The sequence below is a fragment of the Narcine bancroftii genome, chromosome 14, assembly GCF_036971445.1.
Source record: "Narcine bancroftii isolate sNarBan1 chromosome 14, sNarBan1.hap1, whole genome shotgun sequence".
NCBI classification, from domain to species: Eukaryota; Metazoa; Chordata; class Chondrichthyes; order Torpediniformes; family Narcinidae; genus Narcine; species Narcine bancroftii.
The window spans coordinates 25,127,169-25,145,306 of record NC_091482.1 but is presented as its reverse complement, the minus strand read 5'-3'; the positions used below and the strand labels follow the sequence as shown (position 1 = coordinate 25,145,306).

General features: G+C 41.3%; 1 long non-coding RNA gene across 3 annotated transcripts; it reads left to right on the top strand.

Annotated features, from left to right (window-relative positions):
- The first annotated feature begins 5,291 nt into the window (after positions 1–5,291).
- Positions 5,292–13,099, top strand: LOC138749379 (uncharacterized). 3 transcript variants are annotated; one of them, XR_011348592.1, is made up of 3 exons: positions 5,292–5,415; positions 5,489–5,536; positions 8,297–10,150. It is a non-coding gene; the product is annotated as an uncharacterized lncRNA (long non-coding RNA). The 3 variants fall into 3 exon arrangements; XR_011348593.1 differs by lacking the exon at positions 5,292–5,415 and adding an exon at positions 11,351–13,099 and having other exon boundaries at positions 5,426–5,536; positions 8,297–8,373; XR_011348591.1 differs by lacking the exon at positions 5,292–5,415 and having other exon boundaries at positions 5,426–5,536.
- The last annotated feature ends 5,039 nt before the right edge of the window (positions 13,100–18,138 follow it).

The following is an 18,138-nucleotide window of genomic DNA, read 5'->3' as shown; positions in this document are numbered from 1 at the left end:
ATGAGGTGGGCATGATCCGCCAGTTGATCGAGGGTGGACATTTGAAGGACACTCACCAAATGCTCTTGAACATGATGAGGTAAGCATTGAAGCAGCCTCTGTTTCCAAAAATCACCTTTGACAAGATCTGTCCCAGCTAGCCTGCACCACCTCCTCAACATTGGGCAACACAAGTCTCCCTAGATGGCTGAGTACGCTGCAGAACAGCCAACTTAAGCATATCGTGTGGGAGATTACCATCCGGATCCACCTGCTCTGGAAGATGCTCCGCAAGGAAACTATACTTCGTCTTCTGATTCGTCGCAATGAGGGCAGAGAAACACGTTTTGAGGATCATGAACCATGCTGGTACATTATTAATATAAAGGGGGGAATCTTCCCAATGGCTCCTATAAGGGGCTTATCCTCATCACCATCCATTTTAAAGGTACTGTGAACTCACGGGATCACCACTTGTAATGGCACTGGTTTACCACAGCTTGCAAACAAATAAAGAATCCACTCACTCGTTTCTTTCAGCCACCGTGAAGTCGACTTTCTTTTTATTATTCACTGGACACAACATTGCATTCTTCAACTCCCCAAACACCACCAGCTAAACTCTTCAGTCCGTCACATTGACTCATCGCTACATGGGTGATCCTGATGCTCTCACTCTCCTCCTCCTGCATCTGAGATTTAGTGCCTGCATATTGATGTTTAACACCCTCACACATGCACGCTATTACCCCCGCGTGTTCCAGTACATACATCACCAGCAGCGGCCAGCACCACTCCCAACGAAGGTAGGTATGCCACCGCGACGCAATCACCTCACAAAATATAGCCACTGGTGAGCCTTCTTCATGATGGCATTGATATGGAGGCTCCAGGACAGATATTGGAAGATGTTAACATCCAGGAATTTGAAGTTTTTTACCCTCTCCACTGCTGAGCCCTCGATGAGGACTGGCTCATGTTCCCCTGACTTCCTCCTGAAGTCTACATCATCTCCTTGGTTTTGCTAACGTCGAGTGCAAGGTTCGACCACAGCTCAGCTTTCAACACCATTGTGCCCTTAGGATTGGTCAACAAGCTCCAAAACCTGCGGGCTGCCACCCACTCTGCAACTGGATCCTTGACTTCCTCATTGGAAGACCACAGTCAGTACAAATTGGAAACAACGGCTACTCTTCACTGGCAATCAACACAGGGGCACCGCAAGGATGTGTGCTTAGCCCACTGCTCTACTCACCTTACACCCATGGCTGAGTGGCCAGGCACAATTCAAATGCCATCCTCAAATTTGCCAATGACATTACAGTCGTCAGCAGAATCACATATAGCAATGAAGAAGATTACAGGAGTGAGATTGATCAACTGGTTGACTGGTGTCACAACAATTTTGCACTCAACATTACCAAAACTAAGGAACTGATTGTGAACTTTAGGAGGGGAAATCAGGATAATACAAACCAATCCTCATCGAGGGGTCAGCAGAGGAAAGGGTTAAGAACTGGGTGTCAACATCTTTGAAGATCTATCCTGGGACTTTCATGTTGATGCAAGCATGAAGAAGGCTCACCATTGGCTATACTTCATGAGGAAGTTGATGAGATTTGGCATGTCACCAGAGACTCGACAGAGTATTCTGACTGGTTGCATCACTGTCTGCTATGGAGATGCTAATGTATAGGACAGGAAATGACTAGAGAGTTGTGAACTCGGTCAGCATCATCATGGATATTTGTTATCACTCCATTGAGGATATCTATAAGAGATGATGTCTTAATAAAGCAGCCTCTATCCTCACAGACCCTCATCACCCTGGCCATGCCCTCTTCACACTGCTACCATCGGAAAAGATGTTAAGGATCCTGAAGACAAACACCAATGTAACAAAATCAGCTCCTCCCCTTCTGTCATCGGATTTCTGGATGGACCATGATCCACAGGCGACCTCACTTTCTCTTCTTTTGCCCTGTGACGCTGCTGCAAAGCATCGATTTATGTGACATGTTCATGAACATAAATCTGATTCTGAGCCATCTCTTCTGATCGCATCCACCCTCCTAATTCCTTTTGTCTTTCATATTTCTTTTCTGTGTGCCTCCTGGTCATACCTGGGTAGCTGGGTGGCACGGCTAGCATAGTCGTGAGTGCAACATTTTTACAACCTGGTGACCCTGGTTCAATTCTGCCACTGTTTGTAGGAAGTTGGTACGTTCTCTTCATGACCTACATGGGTGGGGTGGGGTTTCTCCTATAGCTCCAGTTTCTTCCCACCCTCCATGAAAGTAGATAGTTGGTAGGTTAATTGGAGGTAATTTGGCAGCAGGTGATTCATGGGCTGGAAGGGCCTTCTATGGTGCTGTATCATTAAAAAAAATTCTCCACACCCCTTCCCCACTCCTCTCTCCCCTGTAAAATGTGCCTCACATGAACTTTTGGTTATTAACATTCTTTACTGTTTGAAGGCAATACAGCTTCAAGAATTACACCAGGTGACCAATTGCCCCCATAACTTATTGCAAATACTTCAGCATGGAATTTGAGGTTAAGTTTACTCATTAACAATATTCCAATACCTTAGATAGAGATACTGAGACATGGTATCATGTGCGCTGGTCTGAGACTTTGACTCTGTTCCTGAACTTGTGTACTGAATGTTAGGTGCTATCCTTTCCAATTGAGTCAACTTGTTGGCATGGTCTGAAGGACAGCAACGTATGTAATTCGATTGCCAATGTAAGGTGGTACAGGTAAAGGCACCTGAGCCTGCTGGATTTCCAGGAACGAACCTTTATAAAAGATAAAGACAATGGAGGGTATATTTACCTCTCAACATTAATCTGTCCATGCAGATAAACTCCTCACCAGACACTGGGTTATTTATCAGAATTTGAAGGGAATGGCTACAATGTGACCCAGGTGTAACTCGAGGGATGTGCCTGCAAGTATACTAAATTGTAAGGCTAGAGATGTTGGGTGGCCAACAGATAGGAGTGAGTAAAACACAGAACATTCGGCATTACATCCAAAGTGGCTTGGATCTTGTAAGGATTGTGGATGACAATGGAACAGATTTCTTGGTGCAAAACATGCAGACATACAACCAGACATAACACACATACAAACAAACAATACGTATGCAGGACAAGTATTATATATATATAAAAATATATACAAATAAATAAATAAATGTTTTTCCCCTCATGAATATTAGAGTCTCAGATGGTTAGTGGGAGCAGTTCTTTGGTCATTCAGCATTCTCACTGCCCGTGGGAAGAAGCTGCTCCTCAGCCTGGTGGTGCTGGCTCTGATACTCCTGTATCTCTTTCCTGACATGAGCAACTGAAATATGCTGTGTGTAGGGTGGAAGGGATCCTCAATGACTTTGCACACCCTCTTCAGACAATGACCCTGGTAAATCACGTCAATGGAGGGGGAGGGAGATTCCATTAATTCTCTCTTATGGTCCTGTAGTTCGACCTCTGATCTATTTCTCTGCAGCGACCTTACCATACTGTGATGCAGCCGGCCAGGGCGCTCTCAATAGAATTCCTGTAGATGGTTGCTATAATAATGATGGCTGGTAACCTTGACTGTTTCGTTCTTCTCAGGAAGTGCAGTGGCTGTTGCACCTTCCTGATAAATGAGGAGCTGTTGAGTGTCCCCAATAGGTCACTAGTTAAGTGAACTCCAAGGAACTTGGTGCTCTCCACTCTCTCTGCTACAGAGTTGTTGATGTGTAGTGGAGGGTGGTCATTCCTGGTCCTCCTGAAGTCCACAATCATTTCCCTCGTCTTGTCCACGTTGAGACTCAATGTATGGCAGAAAGAGAAAAGCACTGTGTTGGAGAATATGTGCATCGTGTGGATTAGAAAATAATTTCTACAAATTGAGGACATTGGCAGCTCGTATTGTACACAAGGTTAACTGTGCAGGAAAAGAGTCAGATTCAGAGAGTCACTTGGACATTATCTGGTTCTAAATGAGGTCAGTCCTTTGAAATGAACACCCGTTAGATGTATCTACATCAAGATGTTAGTGCAATTGCAATCAGTGATCTTTTAGCTTCACCTTGGAGCAGTGTATAATGTCCACACAATTTCAAGGCAAGGTACTTGAAACCAAAAGGCTATGTGCTCCTCACATACAAGACTCCTACTGACCCTTGGGCATATGACTTTCTTAGCACAGTGTAATAATCACTTTTCTTTCTCAGTAACACATGTTAGTTGCATTAAGCCTTGGCTTTTCATGCCATCTGACTGATTCAGAACGTTACACTGCACGTCATCTGGATTACTGGGAAAAAGTATGGATGTAATCACCAGTTACACTCACTTGGTGTCGTTTCTACCCATTTTATATTGCTGTGTGAAATGTTTCACATCAGCTAATTTTACAATAGTTTCTGCACTCTTTTCCTGCAGCAAGGAGATAAGGAACCAGCAATATTAAGCTCCTTAAAATTCCATTCAAAATAATAAGGATAACTTAGCATTATCTTGAAGAAATACTCTGTCTGACACTAAATACGAGCCAGTTTGAAAATGAACTGGCAACATTCAAATTCTATATTGGTCTTGCAGTGCTGAATAATGATTGGATGACAGTTTGCCTTAAATGGTGATTATCATTTCAGGACACAAACTGCTCAATGAAGTGCAAAAAAACCCTCCCCCCCCCCCCCCCCCGCTCATCTGCAACTCGTTAACTTTTTTATTTCTAAACTCTGATTTTTGTCAGCTACAGATGTTTCTAAATTAATCAGCTTCAGACTGAAACCGTCGAATGGGCTATGCTGAGTTGGATTAATTCCACAGTTTTGCAATGAGACGACAGCAGTTTGTAGCTGTCACATATAGAATGAGAAGGAGAAGGCAGACGAGGCGAGGTGGCGTGGGTGGTAAAGCTTGCAGCTTGGGAGTGCAGCAAGCACTCAACCACAGCTTGGGGAGGGGAAGTTGCTGTTAGAATAGATAAGAAATATCTGCTGCCCCACAGGAGTCCATAAACCTCTCCAATTTCATGGTGGCGCACATTACTGTCCTCTACAAGTTAACTTCCTCATTCAGTGTAAGATGCAGCTAACTTGGCCTCATAGGTTCTCATTAAAACCCAGCCCCCCACTCCAGATATCAGACTGATGCAATGTTTCGACAAGAACAACTTCCTCTTTCCATGAATAGTTTTATTTCAATTGTTTCAGTTCTTCACATGATGAAATTTACCAGAGTCCAATTTAAAACTTGAACTTAACTTCCACCAGAAGAAATAAGAAATAAAGTATATGATCCTGAGGATTGATGATTAGCTTGTGTGCGCTACCAGAGCAGGTGGACGAGAATGAATCTTGAAAATCAGCTGTGAAGCTGTATGTCCATATTGTCCATGATGCAGAAGCCACATGGTTTCCTGTTTAGAAAAGTAAGTGAGACAAAGCTGCAATTGAAAAGATTTACGCAATTGACACTTGCAATGTCCCTTTGTTTGTTTGCAGCTTTGTCCATATGTGTGGAAGTAGTGGGTAGCACCTCCTAGCCTTCAGGTAACCACATTATTTTCTGTTGGAAGTGAATTTTTATTTCTGAAGGATGTTCCCTTTACCATATGAATTAATTCTTCTTTCTCTTTACTGTTCTTTATCATTTTATTTAACTCTTGATTCCAGATTGTCTTTTGTGTTATTTCAGTCATGATATTTGAGGATAAAAATTAATTGGTGATAAATCCTGCCGTCAGCTTTGGAGGAATAAAATTAATATATCTGAGGCGAGGCGAGAACCACTTCATTTGTGGGACTCTGCTTGCCATTTTCTCTAAATTGGGAGCCAGTTCTGTAATACTTGGCAGAGCTCAAACTACCGGCACGGTTGGCGCCAGCAATCGGGACCAGGGTTTGAACCCCGCGCTGTCTGTAAGGAGTTTGTACGTTCTCCCCGTGTCTGTGTGGGTTTTCCCTGGGGGTTCCGGTTTCCACTGTTCAAATTGTAGGTCATTTGGGTGTAATTGAGTGGCACGGGCTCATGGGCTGAAAGAGCCTGTTACCATGCTGTATGTCTACATTTGTTATGTCACAAGATAGATGGTGGCCAAATTATGCTGACTCCTCTTTTTGGATTGTCAGAAAATACTGAGTGCACAGAACCTGCCAATCAAAATGGATACGATGAGCCCACAATGGTTGAAAGCACCAGGGCCACTTTCCATTAAATAAATCTTATTAATTTAGAGTTGTGGAGTCATAGAAGTTTACAGCCTTCAGTCCAGCTTGTTCACGCCAACCAAGTTTCCTCTCCATGTTCCTGTCAATATGGGTTTCAAACATTAGAATTTACCTGCTTCTGCCAATTCCTTTGGCTCTACCCTCTGTGCTTAAAGAGGTGTCTTTTGAGTCTGTTTTAATTTTTTACTCCCTCTAGTTTTAGACTTCCCCTACCTTGGGGAAAAATTATGATTATTTACCTTATCAATCCCTATAAGGTCTAGCAAGAATGGTTATAGTCTATCCGCTCTCTCCTTTTCTGCACCCTTTCCAACTTAATGAAATCTTTCCTACAGTGAGTGAAACTGCACCCATTATGTCCTGGCCCCTATACTAAAATCCTTGACAATGAAGCATGCACATCAAGCTCTTTCTTCACCACCCTGACTTGTCATACCACTTTCATGGAACTATGTACCTGCAATCCCAAGTCTTTCTGCTCTGCAACACACTCCTACCTTTCACTGTGTAAGTGTTATCCTGGTTGAACCTGTGAAACTGCAACATCTTGTATTTACTTGAATCAGTAAATAAACTGCAATTGACTTTAATGTCACTGGCCGATAGTTCTCTGGCTTGTCCTTGTAGTCCTTTTTTAAATAAAGACACACTATTTTCCAGTTTGTCACAATGATGGCACCAAGATCTCTGCCAGTGCTATTTCAATTTCTTTCTTAGTTTTCCGCTTTTTCTTGGGTATATTTGATCAGGCCCTGGGGACCTATCAACCTTTATGCATTTTAAGACTTCCTGTATCTCCTCTACTATTATGTGGACTCCCTTCAAGACATCATTATTTCATCCTCCCAATTTCCTAGCCTCCATGTCTTTCTCCATGGGAAATAAGAAATACTCATTTACGACCTCACTCATCTCTTGTGCTTCTGTACATCGATAAACTTGTAGCTCTATTCTCTCCCTAGTTACTATTTTTTCCTTTAATATGCTTGCAGAATCTCTTAGAATTAACCTTTGTTTATCTGCCAGAGCTGACTCTTGCAACGTCTTTGCCCTCTTGATTTCCTTCTTAAGTGAACTCCAAAGTCTTCAAGCCATTCAAGCTTTTATATGTCTATAATTGACATATGCCTCATTTTTCTTGACCAGAGCCTCCATATCCTTAGTCATCCAAGGGTCTCTCATCTGGCTAACTTTGACTTTCCATCTAATAAGAATGTGTGGTTCCTGAACTCTCCCTCTATCCTTTTTAAAATCTCGCACTTGCCAGATGTCCCTTTACCTGCAAGCAGCCTCTCCCAGTCAACCTTTTCAAGTTCCTGTCTTTATGCTACCAAAATTAACCTTACCCCAATTTGGGCCTTTAAGTTGTGGATCAGTCCTTATTTTTCAATCACTATTTTAAAACCAAGGAGTTATTGTCATAGGTCCTAAAGGCTCCTCTACTGACATCTCTGTCAAATGCCCTACCTAAAGCTACATGTTGTTTGTGAAAACTATCTTGGGCACATTTGATAAATTCCATCATATTGAAGCCCTTTTCTCTGTGAGAGGCCCAGTCAATATGAGGGAAGTTGAAATCACCTACCGTTGCAGCTCTAGTATTCCTAAGGTTGTCTGTGATCTCTGTACACTTTGACTCCTCTAACTTCCACAGACTATTGGAGGGGAGTGGGGAGTGAGGAGTAGTCCCATCAAAATAATCGGCCCTTTTTTTATTTAGCCATACAGAACTCTTCCACTCATTTCTCCTTGAAAGTGAGCAGAAGTACAAGAGGGCATTTTTGCAGGTGGTCAAAATACTTGATGTACAAAGCATTAGAAATGGCACATGTTTATCAGTGTCTGAGACTCAAGTCCATGACATAGCTAAATTTAAAAAAAAGGATTAGTTCAGTTAATTGGAACGTGCCAACAACTGAATGCTTAGTGAGTGTTCATTTGAGATGATTTACATTAAAACTAGCTATTAAACACTAAAGAGTGTCCAAGCTTGGTGAAAAGTTATTTTCTTTTTGAGTCTAGTGGCTGACATTGAATTATGGAGCTAGTTCCTATGACTGCAATCAACTTGTCTTATTTCAGTTTTCCCACTTGAAGAATTTTGAAAATAAAACCGAAAATGGAGTTGGAGTCACGATGAACTTAAGAAAATTATGCTGGTAATTCTCACATTAAGGATAGTCTTACTGCGTTTCACTATTTTACGTAATCAGAGAGCTGGCTTCTTGAGAGGCGAGCTATAAAGCCAAGTTATATTTAGTAACTTATGGAGGGGGGCACCTTCAGAGTGATGCAAGAGCCATGGACTGAACAAATTAGCTGTCATCCATGGGAAAAGTATAAATTAGAAAGTCAATGAGCTCCAGTTGACAGGACAAGATTCAACCCCACATTACTGCAAAACAAAATGTTGTATATTTTAATGGATTTTAATCATTGTATCGGTGTCTACCGGCATCACCTACGGCTCCTAGAACGCTTCCACCAGCGTTGTCTCCGCTCCATCCTCAACATTCATTGGAGCGACTTCATCCCTAACGTCTAAGTACTCGAGATGGTAGAGGCCGACAGCATCGAGTCCACGCTGCTGAAGATCCAACTGCGCTGGGTAGGTCACGTCTCCAGAATGGAGGACCATCGCCTCCCCAAGATCGTGTTATATGGCGAGCTCTCCACTGGCCACCGAGACAGAGGTGCACCAAAGAAGAGGTACAAGGACTGCCTAAAGAAATCTCTTGATGCCTGCCCCATTGACCATCGCCAGTGGGCTGATCTTGCCCAGGCTTATGCTAAACTCTGATGTTGTCTGCATGAATTTTAAGGTGCTTCTGTAACCATGTGGGTGTTTTTTGAGTAAGTCCAGTTTCCTCCACATCTTGAAAGATGTTCTGGTTTCTCTTTTAATTGGCTACTGTAAATTATTTAGTAGAAATGGGTAGCAGGGAAATAAGGGTGGAGAAATTGGATGCAGGAAGATATGTCGGAGAATCAGATTAATTTGAGGGCCTGAACACACTTGGGTGCACTGAATTATTTCCTCCCATGCCGTAAGAAAATATAATAAGATTTTCATGGTTCCAGAACTGAGGATATACATATTTGGAAAAGTTAAGAAGCTGATCATTGTTTTCCCCCCCCACCACCCCGAAACAGTCTTTAAAGTAATCAAGGAATGTGATAAGCTAACTCTGGAGAGGATGCTTGCTTTTCTCAGGAGATCCAAAACCATAGGCTCCATGGATAATCTCCAGTAAGTCTAACAAGAAATTCAGGAGAAACCTTGATTCCCAAGAAGGGGTGAAAAGGTGGAAAACGTGAGAACAAGGTGTAAAATGTAGTTGATGGATGCTTATAGACGATGAGCATGCGAAGTTGGATGCAGTTAGATGAAGCAGAGTAGAAAGAGGCCCCACTTGGGCTTGAGCTTGGTCACCTACTTCTGGGTTTCGCTGTCAGAAATTCAATGACGAAGGCCTGCTCAGACACTCACGTGAGCATTAGCTGCTGGTTGTCCCCTGTGCTGCACATTTCGCCCCACCGATTAGTGAAACAAAATACCTGGGAGATATGGCCAGTATTCACAGATGTATTTAGCCCTAGTGGCAAAAGGTAAAGTTTCTATAAAACCCCAAACAAAAAAATAAGTTGTTGGTGATCAATGAAAACAAAATTTTCACCCGTAATTGGAAATTGTAACACAGAAGGTAAAATACAAGATGGAAAAATTACACAGGCATACTAGATGCTTACAAAAATCATAAATAGTAATTATTAGCCTTGTGATGAAACATGTTTGAAACAAAGAGATCAATGAACATTTCAAAGGACAGAGGAGATTTTTATTTGAGTGAGACTTTGCAGTAACACTGAAGAAATTCTGAATAGTTAATTTAGAACGCTGTTATCAAGAAATAAAGGTGGGAAATGCTGTTTTCAGAGGGCATTTAATTATTTCTGGAGTGGAGCGTGATCATCATCATTTTCCTGTCTGTCACTTCACCCTTGACATTCAACCCAACATTCAGTCAAAAAACTACATTGCACTTTAACTCTTGAGCTGTCTTAATATGTCAAGTTGGAGATATGTTCTTCCTGGCCACATGTTAGGTCTCCACTGTCCCTGGTCTTCTCTTTCCAATAATTTATGTCACTCTCCACCGTACCCACCCAACAGGCCAAAATCGATTTTCTTGGATCCCCATTGATAACCTGCTTGAGTCTTCCTGCTTCCACATTGTTCCTGCTAATTTGAGAAGGAAGCCAAGCCCTGGGATTTTGTAATGAAGTCAATGTGGTAAATGTACAGATATTGCATGATTTTGGCTGTGAAAACCTATCCCTAGTTCCCTTCTCCCCATCCTCTCCTGCTTTTCTGCCGCACACATCTTCTGGGTTAAAATCAGAGTTAATAGTCTCACCTGCAACATGTTGAGGGTACAAAGTTTATATCTGGAACTAAGCAATTTGGTCAATTATCTTATGCCATTGTGATTACACATTGTTTTTGAAGGATACTACAATGGATGTTACTACAAAGTCTAGATATATATTTATCTGACAATGTAACAAAATGTAACTAAAACACATAAATCCATGTGCACCTCCAGTTTGAGAAACCAGACAGGTAAGATAAGAAGCTTAAAGGTTGGAAACAAATTTAGCACAGAGGGAACCATGATAGAACTGTTGCACTGCTCTGGTTAAACCACACATTGAATTATGTGTTGTATTTCTGTACCCAAAGAAGATCTTGAAAGCGTAGACTGAGCTCCAACTTGGGACTGAACAAGGAGTCAGCTGAGAAATGATCCTGTAGGCATATAAGTCTGAAGATGCAATGGATTATGTATCTACAAAATTAGACTGCTTTTGGAGTGAGACAGAAAACCGCAAATATAGAACAATTGAAGGAAATGTTAGGAAATATATTATGCCATTCATTGTGTAAAAAGTAAATATCATATGGAATAGAATCCCAGTTGGACTGGTGGAAATAGTGGGATCAGTTAACAATCACAGCAAAGTAAAACTTCTGGGTAATTTTGAATGGATTGGGTAAAATGAATTGATACATTTCCTTGTGCTGCATTTTATGTATTAATGAACTGAAGGGCATATTATTTGATTTTTTTCCAGATGATGTTCTAAATAGAGTCCAAAGGGAAGATAATATTTCAAAACTATTCTAGAAAAACAAGTCATGTGCCTGTTATAAAGGCTGATCATTAAAAAATGGACACTAGATATGCATTCGGTCATTTACTTGACTCCAACATTGTTAAAAACTTACACTAATAATTATTGTTTTCCCGTCCATTTTGTTCACCTCTTCAATGGATACATGTATTAGTTCGTGTTTGAAATCAATAGGTGCTTTAGAGAATATATATATATTTATATATAGGATGTGAAATTAGTAACTGGTGACAGAGAAACCCCTTTGCTAAAACTCTTAATCATTAGGCCCTTTCAAACTAGTGCCGCTGTGACAGCCTCACCGAGCTGCTTCGGCCACTCTTTGGAGCTCAAAACACGGCAGAGAAATGGTCGTCTTCCCTACCTAAAATCCCCCTGTTCTGGGAAACAGAGCGGTTCCAGCTGCGAGGGGGATTATGGTTAGGGAAGACGGCCATTGCTCTGCTAAAAATTTATGACGGATGGCGCTACAGCACCAGTCACCCCGCCTCCAATGGATCCAGAGGGCACTACAAGACGCTGCTCAATATGAAGTGGATGCTGGAGCAGCCTTTTAGGGCTGTTTTAGGTTTAGGCAAGTTTTAGTTTTCGATCTGCTCTGACATAAAATGGCCTACAAATAGGAAGTGCCTTAGCCTACAGCTAACTCATGGGATAATCATTAAATGGATACCACAGTGGAGGTACTGCAGGCAGCAATTTGCTCACTTCCTGCTGCACAGTTCTGTATGTACTGAATATAACATGTGCTGAATGACTGAAGCTCTAGTTATGATAACTGTTCTCTACAACATCTCTGTACTTCCTCATCACTGGTACCTTGCATAAGGAGCTCAGAACACATCAAGACTTTTTACGTGAAGATCTCTACTCTGCAAAGGTAATTGGTGTTCAGGTCACTTTGTCATGCATTTTGAAACTTCATTCAGCTTTGGCCCATAATGTGATGATGCTCACTGCTGCAGAAGGCTATTGTACAACACCTCCTGCCAAGTAGATTTCTTGACATTCCCTCTTCCCTCCTATGCACCACACCAGCCATTCTGAACAGGTGCCCTACAGTGCCCCCACCTCCATCACACAGTCTCTTCTCTCTTCTCTCTTGTCTTCTTTCCACCTCATGTAACATAAATATATTTTATGTTTTTTTTATCTCGTCAGTAGGAGAGAAGTACGAAAGAAACCAAAACTTGACTGCTTCACAGGTAAGAGGGCCCATAAACCTTGAGAAGAATCCTAATAAAGGTGAAGGATGGCAGCTGTAAGGTAAAACATCATGAGATGGGAATGTGTAAGGAGTTACCCTGTACAGGGCTGTAACAAGATGTGAATGCATCCTTGTACTTACAAGATAAGAGAGACATTGATGGATTGAGAGGCAGGAGGCTAGCAGGGAAAGGATAGCAACAGTTTTAGTCATTGGACAAGTAATGATATGATGATGTTCTAAGCATGTATCCAAGGGTATAAAAAATCACCATTTTGCTGATAACGGCAGAATGCATTCTCCGACTAACATGGTTAGTTGCAAGTGTTACAATCCGGTAATAAAGAACAAAGAACCCTGATTTCGACTCAGTCTGGTGTTTGTCTCACTCATTCATGAACAAAGCAGACCTAACACAGCCCACCTTCGTCCTAGCATAAACCTTGTTGTCCAAGGCCTGCATCTTCTTCGAGTGAATGTGTGAATAGCTGAAGGTGTGGCACAGTGTTCACGGCAGGCACCTTGCTTGTAGATAATGTTTGGCTGCTCTGCAGAGCATACCTTTAAATGTGATGCCCCTTCCTTAATGCCGGGCAGCAAAGTTACAGCATATTAGGTGGATCCCATCAGGAACTGAGGAACACTGGATGTACACAAAGCTGAGGTGCCAACCCGGTGGAGTTGCCATGTACATTTGCCCTAAATGGAACAAGCAATTTTCAATAGACAGAGCCAAGTATTCCCTCAACCAATAATCAATTGAAAGGTGTCCTGTCACATACAGAAGTAAATGCTGATGGAAACTAGAATGCTCCATTGATATTGCCCTTTTCAATAATCCTTGAATGCCAAAATCAAGGATGACTGTTTGTTTTAAGACCAAAGTGATAGCATACTGGAATCTTGAACAAAAACAGAATGCTGGAAGAACCACGTGGGCTTAATCGCCATCTACGGAGAAATTGACGTTTTGGGCCGAGACCGTGCTTCAGACTCGCAATGTCCACTTTCATCTTTTTGCCCCCATGGGTGTTGATTGATCCACTCAATTCTTCCAGTAATCTGTTTTTGTCCAGACATATTTGCTACCATGTGTAGGCAGATGTGATACGTGTGTGTGATAGTACAGATTCTATCACCAATGTGTCTATGGACAGATGGTAGTGGAGGATGACTGTGATTGGCTGAGAGCATAGCCACGCCCACTGGGAGTTCTTAAATGGTTGCTCCTAGTCTTCTAGTTAATTCCAGCCTTGGTTTGGATCAACAAGTCTGGTTCTTTCGACGCGCTCAACAGTGAAGTGTTTCCTCCTGAAATCCCCTTCATCGTTAAAGCTGCTCTGATTCACTCCAATGATATATTAAAAAACGTCTGAGATATTGCAAGGGAAATGTGACTCGAGATCACCCTGCCAGAGGCACTGAGGACGTGCTCCAGAACTAGCTAGTTGTTCCGATAGTGTGGTCAGTTGCCCATTTTTATCCACAATCATCTGCTCACAATCTCCAAAAATTGAAAGACGTCATCAGCTGTGCTCTCAAATGGCACTCACACCCCAATAATCTCTTCACGGGTGTCAGATTATGGACATCTGAATTCCAGACATGGGATAAGGGACATTTTCCATGATATCAGTATAGGACTTAAAAGAGCATTGCATTTAGTCCTGTAGAACTGAAGAAAATGTTTTTTCCTTCATTGGTTGGAGTCAGATTTTGAGTTTGGTTGATCATCCCCATCCTTTATTTTATGAAACTGCTGGAGTAATTCCCTGCCCCAAAAATCTTCAACCAATGACCCACTCCCCTATCATAAAGTCAGAATATGGGTTGATTTGCAACAACTTACAGACTGATACTGCAGGATCCAGACAATATTCAACATGGACTGAGAAATGAATCAAAACGTTGCCTGAATGCTATGCCCATCTGGTGTTCCCGCTGTGTCCACGCGTGCCCAGAGGAAATCGTCCGTGCCCATGCGCGCACGCACAGCCCCCCTTGTGCAAGGGCACGCGCGCGCAACTCAGAGGGAACCCTGCATGCCACGGCCATGCTCTTCAAAAGAGAATCTAACCACCATCTCAGACCCAGGCATCACCGCTGGCAAGTCCGTCATCCTCACGGGGCATTACCCATCGATCAAAAACCGAGCCGAAACAGGCGTCCTGAGCTGCGGTTGAAAGTGTAGATTAAAGGATGGATACTCTACTTCGGTGACTTTCTTCTTGACTCCCCAAAGTGCACAGGAATGGAAGAATGAAGCTCATCAAAAAAAACCAGCACAAGAACAAAGAAATATTCATATTAAAAAAAATCTATGTCTGTAAAATTAAATATTGCATTAAGTCCCTTTTGGTTACTTTAAGCTAACTTGTAATGGTTAAGTGAAATGATTCTGTTGGAAACAACAGTACATGCAAATTTTGGGAAGATCTAAACCAGGTATTAAATAAAATCACAAAAAGCAACATACCAAAAAATCCAGAGATCTTTCTTCTAAGTAATATAAGAAGTAAAGAACTAGGCCTCAAACTGGATGAAGCGCAAAAAAGATTTATTATGATAGCCTTAGCTGCAGCAAAAAAATGTATTATGTCAACCTGGAAATTAGAAGATTGCCTGAGAATACAGCAATGGTACATAGAAATGAATAAATGTATTCCATTTGAAAAAATAACATACAATTTAAGAAATAACATACAGTATTCGAACAAATTTGGGAACTGTACATGGAACACCACCTAAAATGACAGGAGAAGACGAAATGAACTGACCCGGTATGTAAAAGTAGATGACACAAATTTCTTGTTCATTTTCATTGTGTGATGACATTGTTTAATGGGTTTAATGTATCATATAGGTTGAAAGTTGAGTGGGTGGAGGGGGGGTGAAGGAGGGAGGGAAGGGAGGAGGGAAAAAGGGGAGAAAATGACACTGTATATTCAAGAGGGAAATGTTTGTGTGTATTTTGGTTAGTATGGTTCATAGTGTGAAAAATAAAAAAAATTTAAAAAAAGAAAGACCAGGAGAAAGTATAGGGGCTAAAATATTATTTGTAGGGTCAACTTTCCCAAATGATCACTCACATTTACATCTATCCATGCCAGTGTTCGCACTAAAGCATTTGGCATGATTTTATGAAGTAGATGGCACTGCAAGTTTGGGAAGGTATTTCTTTTCATTTACAATATGTTGCTGTGTTGGGATGCCACTGATAGCACATGCTTGGTACTCAAAGATGGAATTATCCACTGTGACAGAATTGCGATTTTAAAGAAAAAAATTATACAAACATATGAATTAAGAACAGGAATAAATTTCAAACCTACTTTCATTTTCATAAGATCAAGACTGATCTGATTGTAACCTGAACTGAATCCCACATCCCTCCAGTTCTCTTTTGTCCATATGCTTAATATGAAACTATCTTCCTCTTGTATAAAAATACTCAAAGTTTCTGCACAGATTAACCTTTGAGGTAAAGAGTTTCCAAGAGAAATATTTTGCCTTAAATGGTGACATGTATCTTTAAAATTACCCCTTATTCTGGATTCTCCACAAAAGGAAAGATCCTCTCCACAGCCACCTTATCACGACCCCTCAGATTTTAAACATTTCAATCAAGTCACCTTTCAATCTTTTAAACTTCAGCAGATACATGTGTAACCTGCTGAAACCATCCTCATAAGACAACCTGCCTATTTCAAGTAACGATCTGGTAAATCACTTCTGAATTTTTACCGATAAATTCATATTTTTCCTTTAATAAGAAAGATTAATGTAGTATAGATGGGGTCTCACCAATGGCTAACAAAACTGAAGCATAACCTGCCCTGAAGCACATTTTCCTTGTAATTAACCATGACTTGGCTAGATTTTGTAATTTCTTGTTGTAATTGCTTGTGACCTTTTGCAAGACCTGGATCTTTATGCATCTGAGTTGAGTAGGAGAGTTATATAAAGGATAAAATTAGCAATTGTATTTAGCAAAATTTGCAGTGCATCCATTGGTCTCCACGTAGCCATTGGATGTGTTACATTTTCAGAAAACTCCAGTGAATTGGTCGAACATGACTTCTGTTTGACAAAACCATGTTGAATATGGTTGATTTATTCCATGGCTTTCAAGATGCCATTCTCAAACACTTGACAAGATAACAAAAAATATTTAACAGGTAGTTATCATTCTACCAAGGCTTTGATCATCTGACAACATCTCCTCATTTCATTACATTATCTTATTTGTTAAATATCCTTCCTGAGCTCCCTTTGGATATTTAAATATCAAGGGAAATGATATGAATATCTACTGGGACTTTTACAATGAAGGAAACATTCAGTCAATTTGCTGTTGTTGGGAAGCACTAACAAACAGCAACAGGAAACTCAAGGTTGCCCCTGTGGACTGAGGCACTCCCCTTTCAGTCAGAGGAATGATCCCAATTGTATCTGCCACTTTAATTCTCCATCCTGCTCTCCTCTGGCTGATATAATGATATCCAACACATCCACACCTCATATTTCACCTGACATTTTGCAGCCTTCCAGACTCCATAGGATTTTATCAATAAACATACTGCATGGCAACAGGCCTTCTCGGCCCATGAGTCAATGCCACCCAATTTACAACCAATTAACCTACACCCTGGTATGGTGGGAGGAAACCGGAGCCCCTGGGGAAAACCTACGCAGCCACAGGGAGAATGTACAAACTCCTTACAGACAGCGCGAGATTCAAACCCTGGTCCTGATCGCTGGCGCTGTAAAGGCATTGCACTAACCGCTATGCCAACCCTGCCTCTGTGTAGATTTAGTTAATATGCTTTCTGCCTTTATCAGAACTGGGACGTTGGTTCAGTTTTTCTCCCTAACGCAGACGTCTGCAGCCTACAATCCTGCATTTCACAACTTTAATGTTCCTTTGTTTGAGTTCTCCCTCTCTAACCATCCTCACTTCATGGTGCTTATGCACCTGAGTTAGGTTTATCTCCTTCTCTCTCTATATGCTATACTTCCATTAATCCATTGACTGGATGGCCTTATCTGCAGTTTATCTTACCGCAACCTTGGCTCTATCCACCCTTCCTCCACCAGCAACTTACAACCAACTTCATTTCTATCTTTCCCAGTTCTGAGGGAATGCAAAATATTATTTAGCTTTTTTGATCCATGGTTGGGCATTTCCAGCATTTTTTTTCTTATTTTAGAGTTCAAGCATTCGCAATTTTTTGTTTATTTTTTGAAATAAACAATTAATTCATCTGTTTTAGCTTTTTTTGAAGATAAAAAAATTGACTGGAACCAACTGGACCTCTTTGAATAATACAGTGAAATGTTCTTGGAACACCTGAGAGGGAAGGCAAGGTCTCAGTTTTATAAACTCACCTGAAAGCTGATGTTCTTGAAATCACAAAAAAAAATTCTCAGAACTGCACGGAATAGAATGAAAATATGCCCAGGCTTGTAGAGTTTGAGTTTGAACCCATAGTTTTCTGAGCACCTTTACTGAGTCAGGGCT